Source organism: Schistocerca serialis, chromosome 1 (genome assembly GCF_023864345.2).
Source record: "Schistocerca serialis cubense isolate TAMUIC-IGC-003099 chromosome 1, iqSchSeri2.2, whole genome shotgun sequence".
NCBI lineage: Eukaryota > Metazoa > Arthropoda > Insecta > Orthoptera > Acrididae > Schistocerca > Schistocerca serialis.
In genome coordinates, this window is record NC_064638.1 from 985957419 (window position 1) to 985972115 (window position 14697).

General features: G+C 42.9%; 1 protein-coding gene across 1 annotated transcript in view; it reads left to right on the forward strand.

The window, feature by feature from the left end:
• LOC126412947 (discoidin domain-containing receptor 2-like) overlaps positions 1 to 14697 on the forward strand; it is an 813081-nt gene that overhangs the window by 676185 nt on the left and 122199 nt on the right. The window lies entirely within an intron of this gene.

Below are 14697 nucleotides of genomic sequence, written 5' to 3' on the forward strand. Positions count from 1 at the left end.
CTACTACGTTTCCTTCTCTCCACTTCCTACTGCCGAATTCCAGTCACCCATGACTATTAAATTCTCGTCTCCCTTCACAATCTGAATAATTTCTTTTATTTCATCATGCATTTCTTCAATTTCTTCGTCATCTGCAGAGCTAGTTGGCGTATAAACTTGTACTACTGTAGTAGGCGTGCGCTTCGTATATATCTTGACCACAATAATGCGTTCACTATGCTGTTTGTAGTAGCTTACCCGCATTCCTATTTTCCTATTCATTATTAAACCTACTCCTGCATTACCCATATTTGATTTTGTTTTTATAACCCTGTATTCACCTGACCAAAAGTCTTATTCCTCCTGCAACCGAACTTCACTAATTCCCACTATATCTAACTTTAACCTATCCATTTCCCTTTTTAAATTTTCTAACCTACCTGCCCGATTAAGGGATCTGACATTCCACGCTCCGATCCGTAGAACGCCAGTTTTACTTCTCCTGATAACGATATCCTCTTGAGTAGTCCCCGCCCGGAGATCCGAATGGGGGACTATTTTACCTCCGGAATATTTTACCCAAGAGGACGCCATCATCATTTTCCATACAGTAAAGCTGCATGCCCTTGGGAAAAATTACGGCCGTAGTTTCCCCTTGCTTTCAGCCGTTCGCAGTACCCGCACAGCAAGGCCGTTTTGGTTAATGTTGCAAGGCCAGGTCAGTCAATCATCCAGACTGTTGCCCCTGGAACTGCTGAAAAGGCTGCTGCCCCTCTTCAGGAACCACACGTTTGTCTGGTCTCTCAACAGATACCCCTCCGTCGTGGTTGCACCTACGGTACGGCTATCTATATCGCTGAGGCATGCAAGCCTCCTCACCAACGGCAAGGTCCATGGTTCATGGGGGGGAGGAAATTGGATACGACTGTCAGAATTGGATACGACTGTCAGAAATTTTCCGCAGGCTTCCAGTGAGTTAACAGTTATCAGCAAGCATCGAAGCCACTGCCCTTTTTTCTACGACGTCTCAGTGTTACTTTGGAATTAATGAGAACGTAAAATATGGACATCAAAGTCTGATAATACGCCCCGTGAAAATACCGCTGCCGGGAGTCAGTAACTTTATTACTTCAAGTACTATAACCGATAAATAAATCTAGTAGAACGTTATTTTTAAAAAAATCGGCTATCCAAGTTCCTAAACATTATCTAACAAGTATAGCCTCCAGTATATATCAGATGTACTATGAAAATGTGCCTTACTCTAATGTGGCTATAAAGAGCATGTTTTATATGCACAGTTAAACGTTGACGCTTTGTCAGTGACATTGTTGTTCGCTCCAGTCATTCCCTTAACCCAGACTCATTGAAAGTTCTAAAATGTATCCCCATTGCCAAAGGTTACCCATTTGTAAATTTTCTCCAATATCTGCTACATTTTGTAGTCATCGGTCAGAGGCGCGATCGCTTATATTTTATATCATGTTTTCCAGCCGCAGTACATGCATATTCGGTGGCCATTCGAATACACAACCATCACTATTTTTTATAAAATAATATTATTATATTTTATGTTACTGTGTGTCATATGTAGCGACTAGGGTTTCACAAGTTGTTTGAAGCGTAGCAAGTTCGTTGGGGTCTGTTACAAGCTGGTACATTAGTCAGTGTCAACCTTACCTACTGCGTACTTCATAACGAATAATGCTTTTAATTTCACTCACTATGGTCAAAAATCAGTGGATGTGAAATCAAGTTGCAGAGTGAAGTTGGTTCTACACAATTCTCGTTTCACTTGGCACTAAGAAGAATCCTATCTCGATACCTTACATGTTATTCAATCTGAAGCTACAGCGAGATGTAAATTCTAATGCATTTTCATAATTTTTATCGCTTTAGGAGTGTAGAGGTTGCAACAGCGAGGTCTATGATCCATTGTATCGGAAATACTTCTACTCGTCACTTACAGAGTTGCGGCTGTCACTGTTAAGAAATAAATATCAATTTTCCGCAGAATATGGAGCTTTATTTTCGTATTGTGAACGAAATTTAAAAGAAAATGTCACAAACTCTGGTACTTTTGGTCACTTGTAAGAAGAGTTTCCTAGGAGGTATCATATGGTTGCAAAGTGTACGCCCAAAGTTCCATGCTTGAGATAATATCCCCCGATTTGCTTGTGGCTTCCACAGCAACGTTTGATATTTAACTTCATGTCTGATATACTGTTACTGTATGCGTCACTGCTTCACTGAAATGCTTTTCAGTGATTTCCGCAAAAATAGTGTGATTGAAAGAAGCTACCTACAACAGCAGCGTAAACGTTAGTAATTTTATCAAAATGTGACGCTGTCACACACCCTGAAGAATTTTATTACAACGCAGCTGGGGCGCGAATACCTTCACCGATATTTACCTAGTGATTTATTATTTGATAAAAGTGCATTCGGTACCAATGTTGCTGGAATTACGGCTAATCCTACCTGTTATGGAGAGCGCTTTTCATTTACGATCTTTGTGCAGTGAAAGATTGTATAAGAAAATAAGTCACAGCGAATATGATTCGATTCTTTGAGGAGAACGAAAGGAAAGGAACGTTCAGGTCTACGAAGAGTATGCGTCTTCGTGAAGTCACGTTATCGGGAAAAGTGCAAGGACAACATAACTAATCACCATGCCAGTGAAGAGACATAAATTTTTCAGGTGTTTAAATCAAGTTCCACTTTGGTTGATAATTTTTCTAGTACAAATAGCCTAGATAGATCTAAAGGATTGTCATTCGTTACCGTTTATTATGAATATAAATTTAATGGGGAATACCTCCGTGACACGCAACCGTTCTCGTGCCGTGTTCAACAGTCGCATGCTATTTATCCGCCACCGGAGGACGGAAGCCTAGCCTGTGACGAATTGTCAACGCGCACGGCACGCAGCTACGACATTCCAGTAAAAAAATGCTGTTTAGTATTTGCTGCGTGACTGCGTGTTTTGGGTACCACCGAGGGCGACGTCGGAGACACAGATTTTTCTATTCATAAATGGTGATAATGGCGAGAAACAAAGTTTGCCTCTTTTATATAACATTCCAAATAATAGTACGAGTATATGCAGGTGGGTGGGCGAAATAGGGCTCCTTAGATATCCGAAAGGCGTCACATAATCGATGGAAAATCAAAATACGATTTCTGGGAGTACAATCACAAGTATGTGTCTTGCTCTAACGAGTATGACGTAGGCAAATGTTAACATAGAACCAGCTCAGGAAGGCATACCGTACCGTGAAACGATTTGGCAAGAACTGCCGATTAAAAAAATGAGCTGCCTTGGATTACAGCATCTCTACCATAAATGTTGCTGTCGACTAATTCTAATCGTATTAGAAAATAGACCCGCCACAGTACAGCAACTCAGTCGTCAATTCAGTAATGGATACCAACAAAATCTTCCCTGTTAGGTACTAACTCCATAGCTCCACGAAGCACGTTACGTGTGGGGCACAGAGATTAACATGGACCCTCCAGCACAGCCATTGGATGTACGAAGCTTGGAAGCTGGTTAGTAGGATCGTTGAGGAACAGTGCATGGTGCTATAGGCTAATGGCAGGATATGCCGAAAATTACATCATGTGCTACACCAAGACGTCGTTCAGTCAAGTAGAACTCAGGATCCCGTTGGAAGAAATGGTTCCTGTTTTTACTTAATTTTATTTATTTGTTTATCAGGTTCCGTAGGAGCAGACGAGCGAAAGTACCTTGTTCATGGAACATGATAGTACATAGTTTAGAGAATGCTGATAGAAAATTTGCTAACAAAAACATTACAAAATTAATAGAACGTGAAAGACAGCACGTTACTGAGATGAGTTCTCAGATACTGCGAGGAACTCCTGTACTGACTAGAAGGGGTGTGCCTCTAGGAAACGTTTCAGATTGAACAGAAATACTCTGGGCTTACCAGTCAAAATACTAGTGTGTACATTTTTTTACAGTGGTTAAGGAAGCGTTCTCCAAGCGCACATCGGTTTTCTGTCTAGCGCTACAGTTTCTTCTGGACCAGTCAATATTGATACGTAAAAATCCCATGATAGGGAAAGTATGTACAGAGATGACAGAGTTTGAATTACGGCCTACATGAAATTCGCGAACTGACAACTGAGCCGTGCGCGGCTCGTGTTCATGCCGTTTATTGTTTGTCATCTTCTCTTTACGGTACTGCCGCCTCGTGTTTTTATTCGATTTACTGGCGTCACTAAGTTCCTGTCTTACCTGCCCGTGAGTGTCAGCAGCAGCGCTTATCGAAAAGAGCACTGTCGCATTATCTTTGAAGTGACTGCTAGTGTTTCCGGCTCGTTGTGTCTCGGGAGTTCAGTCGGGGGTCGGAGCGCCCGTGAGGAGCGGACAGCCAGTACCTGCCGACCGATGGCCACACGCATGAACTGTCTGATGGAAGGAGATTGGAGCGGGAACGACCGCCGGTTGGTCGTTCGGTTGGTCGTCTCATTGGGCGACGTGTATTTGGTCTTTTGACCGTTTCTGGCCCTCGTCCGTTGGTATTCTTCCCGGAGGTTCGTCGGTACCTTCCTTGTGCAGAGATATCGTCGCCGCTGGACAAGAGTCACCTCTGCATGGGTGGGGCAGAGCCAGTGTGCCCAGGTCGCCGTGTCTCCGAGTTCCAGACGGACATGGAATTGAGTCGGGTTGGAGCTGCAGTGAGCTGTGGACAGCCAAGACTCGCCCTACCTTTGCCGACACTCATAACTTGAGTGGGGACGACCGTGGTTGGTCTCTCGGTCGCTCGTCTCATCGCACGACGTGTATTTGGTCGCCGACCGCTCATGGAAACTCTCTCTGTGCGTGTGTGTGTGTGTATGTGTGTGTGACTTGTCATTTCTCTTTATTGTTCCACGGTGATTGGTTTTAGGATTGGCAGAGTTCTTAATGTAAGTGTTTACGTGAAACTTTGTGTAGCTACTGTGATTTGCACTGAGTTATGAATGCTGTCTGCGTACTGGAGTAGGCAGTCGGTTGGTTGGGACAGAGCAGCGAGTGTGTGTTTCCTCCCAGTGTTGATGCTGTGCGGCACGGCGTGTAGTTCGACAGATTTGATGTTGTTCTCCCTTTATCTTAGAGTGGTTATTGTGCGTTGACTGTGTTTAAACGCCAATTATTAAGAACATAGTCCTGCTGCTATCCTCGTCCTCGCTATTTTTGGTTGTCGTGCGTTGATCGGGTGGAAGCGAGTTGATTAGGTTGTTGGTTGTTTCTTCAGCCGTCCCTAGGTCGTGGTGCCACCCGATTATTTAGTGTTACGCTTGGCTGCCTGTCTCACCTAAACTGCTGTTGGAGTTTCCTCCCCGTGCCGACCCTTGGAACACTTCTGAACACCACTGTTATGCTGTTAGCGATTGTGATTTTCTTTTGTCGCAAGTAATGTGCCAGGCCTTCAGCCGTGTATTAATGTTCAGTATATGGCCTTCAGCTGAACCTTGTGTGAAGTCTTTTAAGATTAGGCTGTAGGCCGTGTTCTTTTTAATTCTTGTTTGCTTTGTATTTAGGCCTTCAGCTGCGTTTGTTTTAAAATCTGTCGCTGTCAGTCGTAATTTGTAAATTCCTGTTTGTAAAGTTTCTCTTTAATTATCTTGAATTCTTAAAATGGCGTTCAGCCGTACTGCGTAAATGCTTATCTTAAGGTTTGTCTTTAATTATTTTAAATAATTGTTTGGGCCTTCAGCCGTCAAGATATTTCAAGTTTTCTTAAGGTGATTTTCTGTTGTACTGTGCAAATGCTTGCCTTTAAAGGTTCCCTTTTATTATGTTGAAATATTATTGGTATTTCAGTCGAGGAAATTATCCTAATTTTCCTTAATATAACTTTTAGCCGAAATTTTTAATTATTGTCTTTTAAAGAATTTCCTTTGCTGATCTGAAATATTATTTTGGCCTTTAGCCGAGAAGATATTTTTAATTTTACTTAAGTAAGGTCTTCAGCCGTTTCTCTAAATCCTTGTGTTTTAAAAGGAATTATTTAAACTTTATTATTGAGAAGTTACTTCGGTCCTCAGCCGTGAATTAATCCTTGTTGTTTTAAAGAAAAAACTGTGTATTGGTTTTCGAGGAAAAAAGTTGTGTGTTCTTGTGTAACGAACAGTAACTGATCTAGGCCCCTTTCCACAACCTGATCCGCTCTGTCCTGCGCAAACAACCGAAAATATTTCTGACCACCCTTTTCTGGGTTAAGAATATTCTTAATGAGTTTGATCAAGGAAAGTAAACAAAACCTCGCGTTTAGTCTCAGAGAGAGTAGGGATCATTCTTATAGCAAAGATAGCAGTAAGTTCTAGAATATAATACTTCGAAAGCCTTCTATGTAACTCAGCTCTATGAAGTAAACATAGTCGACTGCACTGACCTTGTTACCACCTTGGGACGATAATTTAGCTTTTACAGGGTTTCCGTGTAGAAACTATATGCACTGTGCTCTGTTGCAGTTCCGAGTTCATGTACATCGAAAAGCAGAGAACCCAGAACAGATCCATATGGCACACCCCACCTTATACGATACCACATTCAAGGCTAGACCACGTTTATTGACGCTACAGAATGATCTTCTGCTTCCTGCTTTCCAGATATGAAGTGAATCGTTGCTTGCCTCTTCCCATAAACTCCACAATGCCCCAACTTATACAAGGACCACACAATCGAACGATTATGTTAAATCGAAGAAAATTCATGCTGTCCTCGACGTATCCCTTGGTCCTGCCAAACCTGCTGCATATCGAGTGTGTACGTTTGCTCATCCATGACATTCCGCAGGCCACCAGTACATTCCATGTTGCAATGGACCACTTTAGAGTTCCCAAATTGTGTCTCAGTTATTTAAGAAACACTCCATTGAAATTTGAGCATTCGTGCTACACAACTCTAGAGCAGCTGATCTCATTCCTGCTGACCACACAGTGGGTGCTATGTCAGAATAATCTTGAATATAATGGACATGGAAGTGGATGCCACCCGAAGGCTTTCAACAATCTCGTGTGGAAGATGTTTGCTTGGGTTGGAAAAGGGTCACTGACACATTACCTATCAAAAAAATGGTTCAAATGGCTCTGAGCACTATGCGACTCAACTGCTAAGGTCATCAATACCCTAGAACGTAGAACTAATTAAACCTAACTAACCTAAGGACAGCACACACATCCACGCACGAGGCAGGATTCGAACCTGCGACCGTAGCGGTCGCGCGGTTCCAGACTGTAGCGCCTAGAACCCTCGGCCACCCCGGCCGGCTCTGATAATTGTACGAACTGCCGTCAAGTTCTGTACAGCGGCTTGTGCAGCGTCTGCGTATATACAGCTGTAAATTCTAAGACAAAAAACGACACACCGGGAACAAATTTTTCGAATAAGATAGAGATCGGCAAATGTAATGTAGTCTACATGTACAGACAAACACATTGTTACAATTTCAGAAAAATTGCATCAATTTTTCAGAGAAAGAGCTTCACAAATCGAGCAAATGAAATATACAAGCAGTTAGTCGGGTTGAGAATGATTGACAAAGTCGTTTTACGTGCTCCTGAGTGATACCTTGCCAAATTCTGTCCAATTGGCTCGTTAGATCGTCAAAATCCCGAGATGGTTGGAGGGCTCTGTCTGTGATGCCCCAAATATTCTCAGATATGCGCCGGCCTTCCTGGCAAAGGTAGTGTTAGGCAAACACGAAGGAAAGCAGTAGAAACTGTAGAGGATTGCGGGCGCGCGGGTTAATTCTTGCTGAAACGTAAGACTAGTAAGGCTTCCCATGAAGGGCAACAAAATAAGGCGCAGAATCTCGTCAACGCACCGCTGTGCTGTAAGGGTGCCGCGGAAAACAACTAAAGGGCTCCTCTTATGAAATAAAGTGGCACCCCACACGATCACTCCTGCTTCTCGGGCCGTATGGTGGGCGACAGTCAGGCTGGTATCCCACTACTGCCCGTGGGGTCTCCAGACACGTCACCGCTGTTGATTGGAGCTTAGTTCGATCAGGACTAATCACTGAAGACAGTTATACTCTAATCAATTATATTCCACGCCTAATCTGCCCAACATCACTGCAAATGTGCTTGGTCGTGCACAGAGGTCATTGGTAGCCGGCGGAAGGGACATTGTGAGCTCGGCCCTCCTTGTGTGAGTCGGCTATTCGTTGTCCTTGTGCTCATTGGTGGACAGGTTGCACGTCGGATTCATGATAATGATCAGTCCGGTGCTCCGAGTGTCTCTCTGACGACCGTTCGGTCCTCACGTTCTGTCGTCACCATAGGTCGACCGACCACTTCCTTCTTGACGCTGCGTTCGGCCATGGTCCACCCATTCCTGCCAACATCGTCAATACCGGCATCGCCTGTTCAAATGTCAGCCATTTGCTGATTACTCCAACAGGCTTCTTTGAACCCAACTAAATGTCCTCTGTCCAGTGTTGACATCATGGTTTCGCCATGTGTTGAAGACACTCACAACAGCATTTCTGGAACACCAGACAAGACGTGCGGTTTCCAAAATACTCGTGCAGAGCCTATGGATCATCACAATCTGCAGTCGGTCAAACTCAGATAGATCACACTTCTTTCCTATTCTACACACGAACAGCACACTCACTCATACTGCATGAACCGCGCGTGTGTCTGATTAGCAGTCATTCCTCGCCAGGTGTCGCTGGAAACGCCTGGACGCTGTGCTGTAAGGGTGCCGCGGATGACAACCGAAGGGGTCCTAATATGAAATCAAATGGCACCCCACACCATTACTCCTCCTTCTCGGGCCGTATGGCTGGCGACAGTCGGGTCGGTATTCCATTGCTGTCCGGGGTGTCTCCAGAAGCGTCATCGCTCTTCATCTGGGCTTAGTTCGTAGCGGGACTAATCACTGTAGACAGTTATACTCTAATCAATGATATTCTGGACTCGTATATCGATAGTAGGTCATAATGTTCTGACTCATCAGTGCATAATCCAAGTAAAAGAAAGAGAATGCGTCGCCACAAAGGCCTGATAAGATAAAAAAAAAAGTGTGTCAAAAAATTAAATATCTCAGTAAATATAAAGGAGAAATAAATGTAAAATGCAGTGTTGTTCGATAATACGGCTAGTAATCAATCACTGGAAACATACGCAACTTTTAAATATCTAGAAGCGAGTGTGTGATGCAAGAAGAAGTGAAACGAACCATGCCAGACTAATATTGATTGGAATAATCGCTAGAAAAGGTAGCTCATCCATGAAGTAGGTAGTTTAAGAAATCGTCTTACTTCCGACTGAATTGTATTTTTCGTCATACGGGTACATTTAACAAGTAAGATTAATACAGTTTCGAGTAGATAGACAAAGGGCAACGCGTTGCGTAGCGGACGCGTTCAGTAGGCATGTCCGTGTCGTGAAGATTCCCATCTATCTACAAGGGAGACTTGGTACAGAAAGAAGAAGTTAACTGATGAACTTCCTCATGTGCACGTTCCAGGAACGACAAAGCAACACAATTTCCTCCTCCTACATACCAAAAGTGGAAATGGAGAAGGATTAAAATGACAAATGTGGCATGCGTCAGGGGAATTAGAATACAGTGGGTATTACTTTGTACGAAAGTTAGTTGTGTCCAACAAATTTGCAAGGTATTTTAAAAAAATTGACACATTATAAAATAAATAATTTATTAATAACGTGGTAAGCGCCAATACGAAAGTTTCTGTCTCAAATGTTGCTATAGGTAATAGGTTTAATTGCGTGGTTCTTGTTCAGAAATACGGCAGTAATATTTTAACAACAACTATTTATTTTGGGACAGATTTAAAAAAAATCAAATTCAAGAAACAATCTCTCAGTGCAGACTTACACCACTGCTTTCTTGGGACCAAATGTTGCAAAGTTTACTGTACAACACCCTAAGCTGTTGCGGAAGAACAAATTGAATTTAGCGTTTTTTTTCCTTGTTTTACTAGTGCGGGTTACGCCGTCTAAGAAATTCTGAGGATGTACCAGTGGCGCGAAACTTTTAAAATAAACACCTACCTCAAAGACCGTCTTTTTACTAGAAAACTGGTTTACCGTTGCTGAATCAGACCGGAACTGGAGCGGGAAACATATTTAAAATAAAAAATAGTTTACTAACTTTCTTTCCTGTCTGTCTCATTTTCACCTGAGTGCCTTATATATGGAGACACGGTTGATAGATGTAATCAAACAGTTATGGGCTACTAGTTTATCCCAGATGGAGACCGATGTCTGTAGGATTTGGGAAGGAGGCAGGGGAAGGGCAGAAGGAGTGTGAGTGTGTAGACGAGAAACTACTGTCTAACTACCATTAAGTAATCAGCTGGGCTATAAAGTGCTTTAGGTTGTACCTTACCAACTCTGTTACTGATATCGGTTGAAACTGGGAATTTTTGTAATCAGGCCATTCCGCTTTTCAGAGATTGAAGCCCCCATCATCAGATGAACTCACGCGAAATAATTCGACATTTATGTGTTTTGTGTATGAGATTGGGATAATCTCTGCTACTGTTCAGCAGCAGACAGGCAAAACAAATCACTGTTTTAACACGTGGTGAGCTGTAGCGAATTGCATTGCGCCTTGTATGTCAGACACGAGCAAGCATAAAGCTTTATACACGAGTCTGTGAGGCAACGGGCGAGTTGTGGTGCCCTGAAAATATTGTAAGTTCGGAGTTGGCGCGGCCGTACGGGGGCATCTCGGCGCACCGCGGCTCGTCGTCGGCCGAGTGGTGCCGAGCATCGGCCGGGGAGAGAAGGGCAGCCCCAGCGCGTGGTCCAGGCCGACCGCGTGGCTGGGAATTCAGTGTTGACGCTGTGACGAGGGCTGTGCTTTGTGTCGATAAAGGAGATTTGTATGCCGGGGGTGCCAAAGATGGCGGACTTTGTGAAAACATAATGTCAGACATTTCACAGTCCGTGTAGAAATTAATAATAGCCATAGGAATCATGATACCTTAGAAAGAAACATGTACATTACCATTATTTGCACGACGATTCTGATGGCGTAGCCAGATTTCCAATATCTTTATTACTTTAACGTTTAGTATCGGACTGTAAATTATACAAGTAAAACCCAGCAACGAGTTTCCAAAATCTAAACGGTTCATCCGATTTTGCCGATCGATGTGTTTTTAGAATGCTATAGTGTTAACCTAAATTGATATGAATTACAGGCTCATAACTTGAATAGTACATCAGTTATCGGAGGTCAAAGTGACCGATTACTATTGATCAGTTACACGAAAAAACGGTAGCAGCATACTGATCAATATATTTATTCGTCTATGTCTTTGTTTATATCCGATACATGCTATAAATGATGAAATTGGTTAATATTTACTGTGTTTTAGAAAACACAGAGACATAAGACTAGTGGCCTACCTTTTGTTTCTATTCCTTTGATATATGTTTATTTGATTTGTTTATGTATTTAATTATGTGTGTTAGGGAGTTTTTATGGTCTAGCCATAGGAATATTGTTTTAATTTCAAGTTATTGAAATGTAAATCCAGTATTTCGTATGTGTTTCAATATGTTTGTGAGTGTGCGTTGGCTTGAAGAAATGGCGGGAGTGTTCTAGCCAATCACAGCGCTCGTTAATGGGGAGACTGGATGGAAAAGGGGGAGGAGTGCTGGAAGGGACTTGGGGTGCTGGATGGGAAGCAGGACAGGCCGTCGCAGGAACTACGTTGAAGTGTGGGGCAGTTTGCGCGTGATCGCGGGAGATAGAAATATTTCATAGTACCGACTAGTGCACTGGTGAGATTTCCGTGGCTTCTGCAGTGAAGACGTAGTATGCGTGTAGAAGTGGATATCTCGCGAGCTATGTTGTTGTTCATAACTAATTACGTGAAGTAGGAATTTATTGTTTCCGTGTTATTCAACTCGTATTTTATTTAATTGCGGGATCATCGACACCAATAAGTGATTTTCAGTAATAAACGACATTCTTCAAGGTACCTCTGCTATCGTACTTGTTATTTAAAGTCGTTAAAAATAGTACTTGCAGGTTTTATTTAATTGAAATCTTTCATTTACAAGTTTCTATGTCACAACCAAATTCGCAATTGCCAAGTGATAGGAACCTTCGACCATTCGATTCACGTGTATATTCATATTGTATACTGTACACTTAGCAGTATTTGGCTTGGAATGCGGCAACTACGTATCCCAGCTCCTAGACAATGAAACCAGCCCAAACATTCTTTATTTCAACTCTGAGTCAGAGGGTATGTAGCTGAGGGCCACTCATCACACTTTCTATTTGGAAGCCCGCAAGTCATGGTTCTAGCAAGACAGATGTTTAGTCTGATCCAGAATCAGTTCTAAGTAGTTTTGGTTATAAATGAAATGTGCCAGCATCTTTTGGAGTTAAATCATACGTATTTAAAACAGTATATTTTGGAAAGAAAACTTTATCTTTTGTGAATACCTTCGTTAATTTATCTTCGTAAGTATCATTAGCAGTTTGAATGAAGGTGTAAATGTGAAGTAATATAGTAAATTAATATAGTCATATCTATTAACGGAGTAAATTTAACGTGGGAATTGTATCAGTATGAAGAGAGTGAATCGTACTCCCAGGGTAAATCTGTAAAGTGCATCTGGACAGTTTACTGGACTTGGGCTGATTCTGTTAGTAAGATAGGGAGCTAGTCTGATAACGGTAGATTTTCTCAATTAGTCCATTTAATGCACGGTTCATGAAAGCTGTTATGTTGTACTTAGTCCAGCGAAAAAGGCGCAGCATTGCCAGTTTAGTACTAATACCGGATTGGCCACAGCCAGTTAGTGGACAATATCTTCGCGCGTATTTTGTGGGCTAAGGTAGTTGCTTTATAAAGTCTAAATGAAGTTTGGAGAGCAGCCTTCACCGAGTTGGGAGGCTTTACACACATGTGAAAATTTAAAGGAATGATGATTTAAACTTGATCGTGGAGCGCCACAAAGTGAACGAGAACGTTTAAGAAAGATGAAGCGAGTTTCCAATTTTATATGTAAACTTTTACTTTTGAAGTAACTAAATTCCGTGTGGGTGTGGTGTATTGTGCAAGTCTTGAACGTTCAAAGCGATCGGTTGTGTAATGTTTGCGTGAACATTGTACCACAGAGAATTCGTTTCGAGATCTTTTTGGTAACTGATTCCGCTGAACACCATAAGCTACGACAAGTGACTGTGATCACTTGTGACTGTCGAAACTCTAACTAAAGATTAGCAGGTGCATTGCGATGTTTCTTGAACCAGACTAGTTACAATACGTAGAAGTTTTCACTCACAAACTATCCATCGTTTAACAGCTCTGTTAACCTGGTAGCAGAGAACATTTTGATACGACCTGTAGAGACATGTGGAGCGGCTAGTTTCCGCTACAGCTTTCTCCAGCCGAAGAACATTATTCATTTTCTAAGAGGTCAGGGCTGTAGCCCGGATAGCAGAAGAAGATATCACCGAAAGATGAGTGGGAATTCTTTTTCTATGGAGCGAACAACACTAAGCGCGACTTTGCAGTGACTCTACATGGATGAAAAAATCTTTGCAATAAAGGACCTCTTGAGCTTTTTTTAGGGCTATAATAAAATAATTTTTGTTTTGCCTTCTGCTTCTGAAGTGCTACAGCTTATCTCAAAACCGTAGACACAACACGTAGAAGTCTTATTAACACGCACAAATCTGCCTGATGATGGAGGTTTAAGCCTGTGGAAAGTGTAGTGGAAATAAACTACACAGCCGGCCGAAGTGGCCGTGCGGTTAAAGGCGCTGCAGTCTGGAACCGCAAGACCGCTACGGTCGCAGGTTCGAATCCTGCCTCGGGCATGGATGTTTGTGATGTCCTTAGGTTAGTTAGGTTTAACTAGTTCTAAGTTCTAGGGGACTAATGACCTCAGCAGTTGAGTCCCATAGTGCTCAGAGCCGTTTTTTTAAACTACACAGAGGTGACGAAAGTCGTGGAATAGCGATATGGACATACGTAGATGGCGCTAGTATCACCTACACAAGCTGTCATTTGTACTCAGGTGATTCAAATGAAAAGGTTTCCGACGTGGTTATGGTCGCACGACGGGAATTAAGAGACTCTGAATGCGGAATGGTAGTTGGAGGTGGATGCGTGGCACATTCCTTCTCGGAAACTGTTAGGGAATTCAGTATTACCGGAGCCACAGGGTTGAGAGTATGCCGAGAATACCTAATTTCAGGCATTACCTTTCATGACCGCCAACACAGTCGCCAACGGGCTTCACTTAACGACCGAGAGCAGTGTCGTTTGCGTAGAGTTGGTAATAATAACAGACGAGCCTGCACTGCGTGAAATAACCGCAGAAATCGATGTCGGACGTACGACGAATATATCCGTTAGGGCAGTGTAGCAAAATCTGGCGTTAATGGGCCATGGCATGACTACTTCTGCTAACGGCACGACATCGCTTGCAGCGCCTGTCCTGGGCTCCTGACCAGATCGGTTGTGCCCTAGACACGGAAAAACCGTGGCTTGGACATATAAGATCTGTTTTCTGTCGGTAAGGGCTTACTGTAGGACTCGAGTGTGGCACAGACTCCATGAAGCCATGGACCGACGTTGTCAACAAGACACTCAGCATGCTGCTGGTGGTATCTCAATAATGGTGTGGCGTGAGTTTACTTGGAATGGACTGGGTCCTCCGGAGTTCGGCTACTTGGTGACCATTTGCCGCCAT